Genomic DNA, 14,687 nt, shown 5'->3' with positions numbered 1-14,687 from the left:
GCACAGAAAAATCAAATGCCGTTGTAACCACAAGGCAACATCCATGTTTGTGTTCATCACTACCTGCACATTTGAACCAAAATCACATTGTCCCCTGGAGTATCCAGCCTTCCTCCCATGATCCAAAAAAAGAAATTCTTTCAGGACAAGTAAAGTTCATCGTATTTCTGCAAACTACAAGTCCATTGATGCATTTCTCCGAGAGAAACATTTTATTCAATATTCTGTATTTCATTCATCTATCTGTAATGAGAAGTGAGCTCACATTTATATTAATGGAACTTAATGACTGATGAATGACAAAAATGCATTTCTTGCCAAATGATCTATTGCAATTGTTCCAGCAATGCTGGTAGTGTTGTGTTTGCACAACTTCCTTTGTGGCACATTAACAGGGGTCTGGCAGGTAGGATGCTGTGCAAAGTTATTCACATGACAGGCAGTTCTATTAGGATTCCTCATCAGATTCTTACGGCTGCAGTATCATTTGGGAATGTATAAGATGAAAGTTCCTAAAATGATCCCGTCATTGCACATTTATCACCTAAAGTTCCCAGGACTGAGCATGGATATGGCACGATCCTAATTCTTCCATAAGGATGTGGGCCGTGTGTGCAGCTTGCTGCTCATTTCATCTAACAGCGAAATGAGTAGAGTATTACTGAAAAACATAGTTTAAATAAGGTCAGGAGGTCAGCTTTCTCTAGGATGCTGTAGTGAAATGGGACTGTAAAAAGCTCATGCTGTGTATGAGAGGGAAGAAAGGATATTATAATAGCCATACTCAATACAAGGTAGAACCAGAATTTTAAACACAGGCTGATGATTTGATTTCTCCATTGGAATTCAGTATAACTGCAACTTAACATGTGAGGCAGAACACTTGCTAGAGCTTTTTTCCTGTCCTGTAAAGAGTAAATAGGTTTTTTAAAAGTCTCACTCCAGAAGACAATAAGATGAAGATGTGTATATATAAATGCAGCAGTCTCATAACTGTGAACAGCTGAGTAGTTTGCCTGGTGAAGGTGGCACCAGTTCAAGTCTTAGCATCACCACTTCTCCGTTTTGCAGTTGTGTGATGCCCTATTAGTGATATAACTGTTCTTCCCAGAGTAGGTATCAGCCACCTTCTGCTAGTGCAGTCCTACACTGTATTAGTAGTTACGTATGAACAGGGGATTCCCCCCACTTTCCTATGTCTGCACTAGCACACAGCTGTGTCATTTTCCATGAAGATTGCAGTGTTTGTGCAAAAGCCACAACAACAAAGAGCAAGTATACAATACCCAGGGCAGTAGCTGGAATGTGAGAGACAAGGACTGAGGACATTCTTGTAATTCAGGTGATAGATTTCAATCCTCTGCTTCCTTGGAGGATGCTCTCACGCCAGCTAGTTCCTCTGTTCTTAAGAAGTGCAGGGAAAAGTAATCCGCATCTAACTCTCGTATTGCCCTTAAATTCCATGTCAGAAGCTTTCTCTCCTGCAGACTCTTGAAGGAGAAATACTTGATCCTGAAAAAAATAGTTTCAACAGGTTGGATGATTTTTGTTGTTGTTGTTGAAAACAGATTTGGAAAAATTTCCAAACTACTTTGGATTATTTCTGGAGTTTTATAGGCTGATAGCATGGAAAAAAAAAAGTCACTACATTACATACAGAAGGCATTACAGATGATGCATTTTAAAGCAGAGGTAGAAGGGCAGCCCATTGCCTATCAGCTAAGCTCTTCTTTTATTAGAGTTAAGGTATTTTTGTAGACAGTGTAACAAAATTCTTCATAGTCCTTCCAAGATAGATCAGTGTCCAATAGTGATGGTTTGATATGCAGCAATACCTGGACAATAGCTTAATCGTTTGTCTTTTAGAATTTTTGCTACAAAATTGGAATATTTGTTTCCTTATTGGGTGGGAAGGGCATGATACAGACTTCCAAGCAAACAGAAAACATTTGCTCAAAACTTAGGTGTTTGTTCCCTCTCTGTTACAGACTATGCTCTGTCGTGGCTTTTCCAAGGCCTCTCTGGCTGGCTGCACCGTCAGGAGCCCAGCTACTGTATCAGGCCATTAAGAAGGTAGAAATGATGGTAGTTAGATAGGGAGGAGTGCTTCCGAAGCACTTCCATGACATCTCCATCTGTCTAGGACACCTGCAAGATGATTAGGATGAGTTGGAGTTTTGGACTCCAGCTGGAGTCTTTGAGGCTGCTGGATGTCCAAACAGGAAGATATGTACAAACAAAAAATCCACTCAACACCTTGATAGCTGCACTTGCCTAGACCACCTGGTCACAATAGACCATCTCTTTGTGAGTTCCAGCCTCAAAGTCGATGGATTAATACTTGGGAAGGAAGCCACAGTTGACTGAAGTAGTCCAATTAGTATGGGAAGCAGCAGCCCATCTGCTCACTAACAGGGGCCATGGAAACACATCACTTCTGCATACCTCACTGCCTTCCAGTGAAATCAGTATCTCTGTCCTAATAGTCAGAGCATTGCAATCTGCTAGAGTGTTTGTGAAAGAAAAGAGTGTAAGCAATGGCAGCAAGCTCATTGCAGTATTTCCACAAAACTAAAATGTGCTATATGGAGAAGGACAATCTTTCCATTTCTGTAACAGACAGAAATATCTCTGCTAGAGCACCACAGTTCCAAATAGAGGCAGAGGAGCTTGAGTGAGAGCATTAGCTGTTCAGCCATATTGTGCAGACTGCCAAGTACAGGTCATCCAGCTTTCCATAGTTAGAATACTCACTAGATGTAAGACAGAAAGGAGTATAGTTATTCTATACAGAAGGCCTTCAAAACCCAGGTCTCCAGGGGAACCTGAACTGTAACCAGGTTCTCAGGCCACTGGTCTTCAGAGAAAGAGAATGCAATAATCTTACACCTTAAAATTAAAAAAGAAATATGGCATAAAAGAGTCACGGCAATTCAGAGCAGCACTGCTGCTCTTGTCAGCTAATCAGCCAAATACTCCAGTTACAGGAATGGCTACAGCACACATACAATTCCTATTTTAATCTGTATACAGTAGTAGAGTTTGGTTTTTTTCAGCCACTGCTATAATGTATTGATGTTTTACTGCTGACATGACTCTGCTGTCCTTGGTCAGCCCAAAGGTCCATGTAGCACAGCACATTATCTCTGACAATGATGGTTTAGGGGAAGAATATAAAACCACAGCAAGCCTATTTCATCTTTCCTCTAGCAAACCCTTCAAACTACCTGAGCCAGATGTTGTATCTTCATATTTTACAGCCTCTTCCAGGATTTTCTTTCATGAACCTACCTTTATAATACAGTATTTAATCCAGCTGAATTTTTGGTATCCACAACATTTTTGAGCAGTGAGTCACACAGTTTAATTATGGGACTGGAGAAAAAAAGACTATTTCTTTTTGATTTTAAATACACTGCCAAATATTCTCCCCACTAGGAGAAACATTTCTTAATCCTTCCCTACTCACTGTCTGTTTTCTACTTATTATTTTACAGACTCCCTATTTCATACCACTTCAGTTATCTCTCCTCCAAGATGAAGACTTCTTGTCTACTTCGTCATTTCTTGTGTGGAACAGCTTCAAAAATGCAATAAGCCTTGTTGGGCTCCTCATCTATCTTTCTGAGAGGGGAGAGGTGGGCAGAACTGTATCTAACAAGATGTAGACACCGAGCACCAGACTGATATGGTCACAGAATTATCCAAAATAGCTCAGAAGTAATAACCCTTCATACACCCTTTATGTTATATGTACAGATTAGGACTGGTTTCTCCAATGTACAGTGCTTTGCATTTATCAACACCGGGCTTCGTTTATCATTTGATACCTTAATCACTTGTTATTTTGAGATCCCAGTACACCTCTTCACAGCCACTTTAATTTTTTACTACCACAAATAATGTCATATTCAGCAAATGCTTCCTCTCTACTGTTACCCTTTCCTGAGACTATTTATGAATAGGTGATGAGATTTATCTGGGACATGCTAGTTGTCTCCCTCCTCAGTGAAAATTAACTATTTATTCCTTTTTGGGGATTTATGTCTTTTATCAATCTACAAGTCATGTTTTCTTTTTATCCTTTGACTTCTTAGTTCTTCTAAAAGCTTTCAGTGAGACCCCTCTTCTTGGAAATCCAAATACAATTCCATACCTTAAGGCATTTTCTAACTATTAGTGCGTTTAGCCATCAGATTTTCTCTTAGATAATTGCACATGAGACTTACATAGAAGCTAAAGGTTGAAAACACTGACTATGGACATATTTTAAGGAAGGAAGAGGTACTATACCTAATTTTCATTAACTACAACACTATAGTATCATGATACATCTACACAAGGCAGACAGAAATAGAAAAAAGCTACTTATTTGGTCACCTTAGAGAAAATACAGCTATTTTTATTGAAAAATAATCTGTAGTGTACCTTAACAATGTTAGGGGTTACAAACTTTTTTTCAAAGAGGAGCATGCTTCCCCTTCCTTAGCATGACATATATTTACCTATAGTGTCAATTAAGACCTGGTGGGATGCTTGAACAGAGAATAATTTATTTCATTGAATGCTTGTGGAGAAACCCTCCCCCAAATAAGATCAGTTCTCCTTCTTTCTTTTCCCTCCCTCTCACCAAATACCCTTTAAACCCTCCCACAACAGGGAAGACAACAATACAGAATTTAAATGGTAGCCATAGCTTCTGGGAACTCTCCAAGCAATACCTCCTTTCAAAAGGAAGGAAAATTACACAGTAATACAGAAAAATATGAGAAAGAAATATCCTCCAGCTCTCTGGAAAAACAAAGTATTTTCCACTTAAAAAGCAAGGAAGACAAACTGTGCACAGCCTTGGGAGAAGGCAAAAAACCCTGCAGGAGCAAAATATATAAGATATGGCAGTCTGCCAAGGAATCAGGACTGGACAATAACACAAGATGGAAATACTATCTAAAACACTCCCATGGCCAATATGAACCAGTTTCTAGACACAGATAAGAGAGTTGGAGTATTAAGTCTAGCAACACTTCCCTGCTTTGTCACGCCAACAGTATAATGGAAAATGAAACACTGATTGATTGAACTGCACATGACTTGCCATGAGATATGAACTGTATTACTTACAGAATCTTGAATAGATTCTCAGTAGCTCTGCTTTGTAACTAGCTAGTGTTTTATTTTGAACCGCTTTAGAACTATAATGTGCAGATGGAAGTGGATTTTACAGCCCCACTTTGCTTTATTTTGTGTTTCAGACTCTGCTGTGCCATGGCACAATGTGTATCTAGGGGATTGCAAACAAACCGGTGAAAGCCCCATGCAATAAAGTCCACATTTGGCTTTTAATTGTGTAAATGCTTAAAACACTCTGAATATACATCCTGCTCAACACAGCAGTCCTACAGGGCACACAGATTTTATTGAGCTGGGCTGTAAGTGGGTCCATAGTCAGGGCTCAGTGATATGTTGCAGGTCCTTATTCTGTTATCATGACTGGTGTCCTCAGATGTTCCTTGGAATTACAGGACAGCACTTTCTCTTGACAAAAATTGCAGTTGCTCTGACACTTGTTGCCAAGGTTGTGAAAGACAGCAAGTAATTGCTTCCAAAATGCACAGAATCCCAAGAAGTGTGCTGAGTAACGCTGCTCCTTAAAGCCATTGAATATGTGCAGCTTCCCTGGTATTATCCAAGATTACCAAGTGAGTTGGCAGTTCCCAACATATTTTTGATATTAAAATGGTGGGAAACTACTTAAATATTGACACATTCATTATGAAAACATCTTTTTGGCATTTGCTTCCAATTAATCCTTGTGCTTTAGCGCAATCAGTTTTCCTCATTATATTCAAATGTGATAGCTATGTGAATGACTGAACTTGATTATGGAAATATTGGCTCACATTCCCTGAAATGGGCATTTGTAAGGAGGCTGTCAATTAGAAATATTTGGAAATCTATCAGGAGTTCAAGCACATTTTAAAAGGACATCTGTGTACAAGAAGCAATCAAAGTCAACAGTAATATCATACAGGCAACATTGGATAACGCAGCAGAGGTGCAGTTTGTGAGCATTATGTTGCATTAACAATATATATGGTTCAGCTGTACAATACCATTGCCAGTCCTAGCTGTATAGTTATGAAAAGAATGGATATCAAGTAACAAATATGAACTTAAAGCTAAATCATGAGGTTGCATCACAATCAGCTGGATATCAAAAAGGGAGTAATTTGTTTTCAGAAGCCAAAAGGCTAAACACAAGATCTGTTATTAAAGAGCATTTGCAGTACAAAAACAAATGCTTTCCTGGCACAGACACAACAGAAATCATAGCCATGTCTATCATCTAAATGGTTTGTTTTAGAAATGAATTCCATAAATTTTCAAACAGCTGCACAGGACTTAGCTTCACAAATCTATTAAAGTAAATAAAGCATGAACACTGCCCGTCTACTCATCTAGTTGGAGTTTATTTTTTTAAGCTGCTTGCTGGATTTATTCATATTGCTGCATTTGACTTTTATTTTGAGGGAATTGTTCTCATTAAACAGGTGGATTAAAAATATTTCATTGTGAAGGGACAGAAGGCTCGGTTCAAGCTTTCTAATACATTTTAGCCAGCATTCATTTCTGATAATCAGCAACATCCTTTAAATTGCAGTCCCAACTAATTTACACATGCCGAGCTGCCCACTGTAACTAAAGAGTTTCAGTAGCAGAGAGTTCATTTTGCCCTGATTAGCTCTCTGATATGCTCCAATACATGGGGCAGAAATTGCCTACCTTAGCCCATGCAACATGGGAGGATATCTGCTCTTCTATTGCAACAACACGATAATTTTCCCGAATATGTTGCTGTTGACTGTAGTGAGAACTCCTTGCTACTGAGGCTAAATTAATCTATGTGATTAAGCGGTACTAGATAAATCTCAAGACCTGAGAATTCAGGGTTTTTTCTGTTATGGTTTGTGCTGTGCTCAACCTGTGACAGAATAGGGAATGTTGGCTTGTACGCCTGTAAACAACCACCAAAAAAACCCACCCAAAACAAATCAAATAGGGAGAAAACAAACCCATTTTAAATTTGGGGGGGTGTGTATTATTATTTTTTATTCTCTCAAAAATCTGCCTATTTGCAATATACAATGTTGTTAGCTTGCAAAAATAGTAACTGAAATCTGACTCTAAAAGGTTTGAAGATTTGTGACTGTCAGGAAACAGACAATGAAATCCAACCACTGAAATTTTAAAGCCATTTTTGCAATGTTGAAAAGTGTAACTATTTTTGACACCAGGTTAAAGTGGATCAAGTATTGCAGTTTGCAACTATGGAATTATTGCAGTCAAAAGCAAAGCTAAAACCCAGGAAAGACTCATAGGACATGCTACAGGGTCCCGCTACAGCCATTTTTGTACACAATGGTCAACACTTTTCATTATTTCTCATAAAACAAGAATTCTACATTCACAATTTAGTTTGTAAATTATAACATCTGAGAGAACAGACATTCATCTCATAAAGAAAGCCTAAATAAGTTAAATTCAAAAGGACAGAAAAAGGAAACTAGACTAATTTGCATATCCCAACCAAACTGTAAGACTTGAAATATCTGAGGTGAATAGAGGTATCACTTCCAGGTGTTCATCTAGCAGATATTATTTTAGAAATGCATATACAAGTGTATGTGCCCTAGCTAGCTGCTCAATGTTGAAGACAACCACAAAACCCCAACGTAGTCTTTGACAGATTGGTAGAAACGAGAAAAAGACGACTGTATAAACACAGAGGCCATGTTTGTAGGAACTCGTTAATGCCAAATTAAAGCATGAAACATGAGAAGGTGGAACATGCCTGTACTTGTTCCAGCCACCAGTAAAACTGAGGCTTTACCACTGAATGGTATTTTGTGCAAATCAGGCTGGTTTCTTTCCACTCACAAGCTCCTACTGAATCAATCACCAGGCTGTTCTCAGGATATTTTCGGTTGACTGGGTGTCAGAAATGTTTTTTTTAATGGAAGAATGACAGATTAAGAGAGGCAGATATTCAAGCTTGCATATTAAAATAGGTGTCCCTGTAAGCTGTTTCCCGACATATTTCTATGACCTACAGCCCACTTAGGCAAACAAGAGGGCACACAGGTAATAAACCTCACCAGTGATCCCAGACTGAACTGTATCTTAATGAATTACGTTCTGAAGGATTTTATTATTTCCTCATCAAGACCAAAGGAACTACTTCTGAAAATAGGAAGTTGATGCTTTCTGCCTGATAGCTGCAAACTTCCTATTATGGACAATGTCTTTGGGACTCTGGAATTAATCCCTCTTCCATGCTTGATTTTCTTCCAGTAGAATAACCCTCAATAGAAAATGTGCTCAAATGCAAGGAATAACCACTATTCAACACATCCAGGTGCTGTTCCCTCACATCAAGTAGTTAGACCCAGAACCGCATGGTTTATGCAGTCAGAGGGGTTTCAGAAATAAGCTGTTTGGCACCACAACATTCTTAAGAGTAGACACAGGAGAGCCACTTGCTGAGGTGCCTTTCTAGGTACCAGAGACGCTATCAATGCCAAGAATATATCAAACATGTCAGTGTTTGTGGAGAGGTCTGCCTGGGATTCTTCAGCCCAGATTCTGCCGTGAGAATTAGCAATGCTTTGTGGAAACTGAATCTAGCAGATACATGTTTTTCAGGCTGCAAAACAACTGCTAGAAATAAAAAAAAACCCAAACAAAAAAACCTAAAAAAATTTTAAAAATTATTTGCTGTCATGGTCAATCTGAGATACAATAAGGAAACAAGGGGCAGCCAATTTGCTAGCACTGACAGGATAAATTGAGAAAGGCAGCCCATGCAACTAGGAAGCTAAAAAATCCAAATGTGCAAAGAATATGCTGCACTGCACAACAGACGTAGCAATCAGCATCTCCTCAGGGGGGTTGTGTGTGTATGTCAACACAATGAAGACCCTTCCTAGCAGTGAACACCTACAGGCTTGCAGCCCCTGTTGTGTAGGAGGGTCCTGAACCCAAGCTGGAAATGATGTTCATGAGAAATCCTCCTCACAAGAGGTAAACACACCCTTGGGTCATGAACCTTAGTTACAAGTTGCAGGCTACAGTGTTGGGTAATTCACCTCCCAGGAAGACAGCCAGGTTTGTGTAAAGTTGCTGAAACTGAAAAATGGAAGAATGCTGATGGGTGCAGAAAAGGTCATTAGGGGAAGTTAAAAGAATTTATATAGAAGATAGGATAGAAGTTAGAAATAATCAAATAGGAAATAGCAAAGAATAGCAACAGCTCTACATAGGAGAAACAGTTCTACAGAGAAACAAACGGAAAACAACTTACACATGTATTTCTGCAGCCAGTAAGCAGTAAGATGGGGAACTAGACTGCCTACTTGACTAGCTTGCCTACACACTTTTAACTGATAACATTAAATATGGGCATAATAAGCATACAGGATGCCTAGTGGAAAGAAAACAAAGCTACTGTAACGTGAAAGTCAAAGCATATATAAAAGATGCAGCAAGCTGTACCAAGCAGTAAGTAGTGTCGTATGTTGAGTAGTTTAAAACTAATCAGCCAAGCTCTCTAGCCAGGTTAATAAGATGTGATCCCATGGAACTGATATTCTGGGCAAAGAGGAGTAATATACTATAGCATTATATTATCAACTATGCAATGACATGGTGACAGGAAATCTTAACTTATACTCAGTGGAGAGTGGTAAACATACTGGGACACATTGCCAGGAATCATCATTTCATGGGCAGACAGGAAACTCAGAGAGGAGGAAGCAACTCTTGGCTTAGTTGGAAGCACTGCACTGGAACAGGTTTTTCTTTTTTCTTTTCTATTTTTTTTAAACAAGTAAAATTCTTAAAGGCAGTATGAAGGGTATTCAAAGACAACTTTGTTCACAAATAAATCGTGCCTACTAAAAACTTAAGAGAGAAACCAAAAGAACCTGATGCTGCTAAACAGCAGAGTAAGAGGTTTCACGTCCAGATGAAGAAGCCAGAGAGGATCGTAAACTCTGGCAGGTGTAATATGTATGACACAACAGAAAAAAGTGTTTGAGGAACAACTTTAAAAAGGCATAAAAACACAGAAGAAAGAATCCTGCTGGAAATCTGTAGGGTCAAAAAATGATGAAGATCTAAACAAAGTGCTTAGAGAAGGTAAAGCCATAGCACAAAAAAATAAATGCATTTCTTGCATGTGTTTGTGGTGGAGGAGGTTGGAAAGACTCCTATGCTGGAATCTCTCTCTACAGTGGTATACGAGAGCACCTATCTCAAATCAAAATTAATGACAGAATACAAAGGTTTTCTAATGAGCAAATGAGCAGTATCAAATCACCAGAACCACATGGTAACTGCCAATAGCATAAAGAAACTCAAGACTTAACTACCAACAGTGCTATTCAACTTCTAGCTTAAGTTTACTTTGATACCAAAGGAGATCTGGGCAATCACAGACCAGTAAAGCCAGGCAAATTGGTGGAAATTGTTTTAAAGAATAGAATGAGTGGCCTTATAGACAAATATATTTATTTGTAATGAGAGAAACAGATTTTGTGAAGGAAGTCATGCCTCATTATCTATCAAAATATTTTCTAAAGGCATCCATCAGCAGCTATATTGACAACAGAAATCCAGGCTATATTTATATACTCAAGGGCATTTGACAAGTCCTTAGGCACGAGATCTTAAAGGAACAGCTGATACAGAGTAAGAAAGTCTTCAAATGGATAAACAAATGGTTAAAAAGCAGTAAACAGAAGTAAATTTTTAGAGCACAAGGAGGTGATGAAGGCAACGTGATTTAATAGGCAAAACAGATTAGCAGGGAAACAGAGAGGTGACATGGTTCGCTTTTATCACCCTCAGGGTCCCAGGCAGTCTGACCTCTGTACTTAGCTGTCCAATGCTCAGCGCATAGGGCACACTCTCAGGAGGGAATAGATACACCCACACAGATAGCTCCCTTCCGTCTCGAAAGGCAGAATCTATGTATATAGAGCTGGCATTTATCAAATGATTTTTTTTTACAAAAGGTAAAGATTAAGTACCTGATGACTAGGGACAAAACTTTGGAAATCTGTTTTTCCACCATAAAGATTGGTCAGGTATTTTCTGTTGAAAAGATTTGGTTTGAGGAACCTGAAATACTAAAGAAAGAGTCAGTTTATATTTCAGTTCAACTGAAATCCTACGCACTTTTATTATAATCAAGAAGAGAGGCACTCCATCCACAAAGATATGCTCTATATTTAGGCCTGAATGACCTTTCAGTTCTTCCACAGCTAATATTCACACCAACTTTTAAAGAAGTTAGCTTAAGTGGGGAAAACCATCCCTTTTTGACTCTTCTTATTCCCTCTGCACATCCCTTCTCCACCGCAGTTAGCTTTTCTTTCATTATCAAAACTGTGCTTTGTGTATCTCCAAATTTTAGATACCCTTACAACTGCTGGACCAACAGAGACTTATTTTTCTTCAGTACCCTGGCAGCACTCAGAGCAAAAGCTGAGTAGGTGCAGGAGCGGGTAGAGGACATAGACGTTGCCTGCTCTGATAGCCTTCGCCACCCACGTGTTACAATCAGGCTGGGCCAGATAGCAGAAGAACGGTTGGTGTCATTCCACTGGCTCTCCTCTGCTATAAAACTGAACTTTATAGCTGTCAGCACTGGGAATGAATGAGGTTATATTCTCCCACCCCTGAACTGGCAATATTCAATTTAACCCCCGTTGCTGAGAAGTCTCAAGCTGCCTCTTCTGAAAAACTTTTTTGGTTGCCATCGGGTCAAACATAGCGGGCCCTAAGAGGAGAATGGTGCTTCCTAGCGCTACTCCTGTACAACAGTAACTGCTTCCACCTTCTCCTGCAGATCAGTATTACCTAGCTCAGGTAGGTATTTAACTGTTCCTACCATGCTCAGTAGCCACACTGGAGAAGAGCATGAAGAATTGGGGCAGAGTGCTATTTTTTCCATTGAAATTTCATGAGAAATTATTTGAAACAATAGGGTGGGGTCCTCACATAAGGCAACAGATTTTCTATTACAAAAATAATAGAAGAAAACCCCCAAAACCTCTAGCTTACATAAAAATGCTGAAAGATTTGAAATACTGAATATGGAATATTGAAATTAACTGAGTTCTGTTCTCTTTCAAAAAGAGTATTCATCCTACATCAAGAAGATATATATTCCCCTCCGACTTTTCCTTGAAACATTCTATATATGTGAGAGCAAAACAGAAAAAAAATGATTTTCATACATTCTGAGAACCACTACAGTGGGATCTCTCTACTACTATTTGTAGAAGTATCCTAAGTATTCAGGTGATTTATTTTTATAAAATAAATTTTTTTGAGGTCTTTGATCCTCAAAATGTTATTAATTTTAAGAAAATATGCTCTCTAAGAATTAAAAGCAGATGTGTTTTAGTCAATATTTCACATACCTTACGGAATTTGCTTGCCTGAAACTTTACTCATATAAGTCCATCACTTGGCCCATCCCACTCACCAAACACAAAGCTGCAGAAAGACAAACAGAAGTGCTCATGAACTGTTATCAAGGAATTTGCTTTCTAAGACTACACAGAAAATACTGATGAATAATAAATTACATTACATCTATTCCAAAGAGATTTTAATGCATTTCTGCCAGTGCAAAACAGTTCTATATCCATATGAAATGACAATGAAATTAAAAAAAGAAAAAGAGAAGTCAGGAACTTCTGTATTAGTATAAGGGAAATAGTTAAGGAAGTACCTAGTCTACAAACTAAGACAAGAAACTGAATTTACAATATGCATTTTTTTCCACTACACACTTCAAGCCTATCAATATTTGTTTCATGTCAGCAAATTAGATGTAACACATTCACATTTAAAATAGCATAAAACATAAAACCACATACCTGCTCCTTCTTGCTGTTCATGTCATCTATGTTTTTTATTGATGTACAATAAAAATCAAGTAAATATTATTTTAATTTGACAGTGGCTGAGATGACATTTCCTGATCATATCAACAAGACCAATAAAATAAAATAAAAATCAGAAGTAATGTTAAGAAATACAAGATATGCTCCTCAGATTGATGTAGTGGTATGGTCTATCTCATTTCTTTCTTTAAGTTTTAAACATAGCAAAGCTAATTATGAGAATAATTAGAACAAAATAATTAGATTATCATGTAATTGGTTTTAGGGGAAACAAATCTTTATAAAAATCCTAGAGGCTACAGAAAGGCCCCAGGAGATGTGAGTAGAGCTGTTAGGAGGCCTTAACTATGATGTCAATTTATTTGCGTCCAGCTGTGTTTATTGAACAATGATTAAAAAAGGAAAAATGCCTACAAGATATTTACTGGGTATGTAAATCAATACCCTTCACTACTAGAAAGCTAGCAGTGTGTTGGCCATAAACCAGCAGATTCAAGGCATGCTGAACACAGTGGTGATGGGAAGAGAGAGTGGCTTTGTTTTAACAAGCTATACTAGCACCCTAAGCAGTGCACTTAAAACAGTCATGGAAATTATTGATGGGCAGAGGGGAGACGAAGCATTTCAGTATACGTCTGCCGGGAAGAAATGAAGAATTCTCTAGTTTTGGCAAACGGCAATAAGAAAGCGTAAAGACAGCAGACACTGCCCTGGAAAGGAGATGAAGGAAAGGTCCTATTAGGATTTCACTTATCTGACTGCGGCAGCTGGTTACCTAAACCAGAAGGTGATAGCATAAGAATCTAATTTCAGCCCTAAGGCAGTTAGGTGTGTGCCATCTAAAGAAGCTGTACTTACATCACTGCTTTTTTAAAAGCTTTAAACTCAGCATCACTTGTGCTCAAATCATCTCTGATTTTAGAACTGTTTTGGTTTTCAAATAATCCGTATTTCTGTGATATCCTATTTGGAAACTGGAGTTTGGAGTGGAGTTTGCCCTGCTGTGGAATTTCTACAGTGGTAAAAGTCTGCGTAAATCACAGCTGGCCATAGGTTTAATTCATGTGCAACTTATTAAGTTCTCCAACAGGACAAAACTACTCAAAGTGCTCCTGTAGTTACAGCAGCACAGGATGACAACACTACCACTAGGCTAGTTACTACACCCATGGAAACAGCTCCTTCTGCTCTACTAGCTTATGCATCAGCTTCACAATACATTTTCTTCAACATATACTTCTAATAGGTACCTGAAATAACACATCCCTAGCTGCGTATCAGCTGTTCAGGAGCCTGGCAGCCGCCAAGGCTGTTTTATCATGGGGAAAGAAGTCTTTTCTTGCAATATACTTTCCACAGCACTACTTATACTGAGAGCGATAGAGTGGTAAGGACAATCCCTTCTCACTGAAATACTGTGTTTCATTTGATTTAGAACATTTTATATGACAATCTAGTCTGACTGGAGAGGGTAATTACATTTAAGCTATTCATGTCACTTGAATCTGAGCCCCGATCATTGGACTTTAAATCTATCTCTTAAGCTTGTCCAAACATAGAGCATCTACTCAAGACACCCATGCTTTCAAAGAGTCTGGAGGAAAAAGTGATGCCTTCTTTTGTAGAACTGCGTGATATGTATGGATGGTTAATTCGGCAACAGCAATGAAGTTCTTCGTGTGAGTTCTTGAGCGTTAAGCTTTTTTTTTT

At 38.5% G+C, this 14,687-nt stretch overlaps 1 long non-coding RNA gene across 2 annotated transcripts in view; it reads right to left on the bottom strand.

The window, feature by feature from the left end:
• LOC128147516 (uncharacterized) overlaps positions 1–12,549 on the bottom strand; it is a 178,869-nt gene extending 166,320 nt beyond the window's left edge. For both annotated transcript variants that reach the window (XR_008237034.1, XR_008237035.1), the window contains exon 1: positions 12,489–12,549. This is a non-coding gene — a long non-coding RNA (uncharacterized LOC128147516). The remainder of the gene's footprint in view (positions 1–12,488) is intronic.
• Positions 12,550–14,687: the final 2,138 nt, after the last annotated feature.

The sequence above is a fragment of the Harpia harpyja genome, chromosome 10 (assembly GCF_026419915.1).
Source record: "Harpia harpyja isolate bHarHar1 chromosome 10, bHarHar1 primary haplotype, whole genome shotgun sequence".
NCBI classification, from domain to species: Eukaryota; Metazoa; Chordata; class Aves; order Accipitriformes; family Accipitridae; genus Harpia; species Harpia harpyja.
The sequence above is the reverse complement of the archived record's forward strand: the minus strand, read 5'-3'. Positions and strand labels throughout refer to the sequence as shown.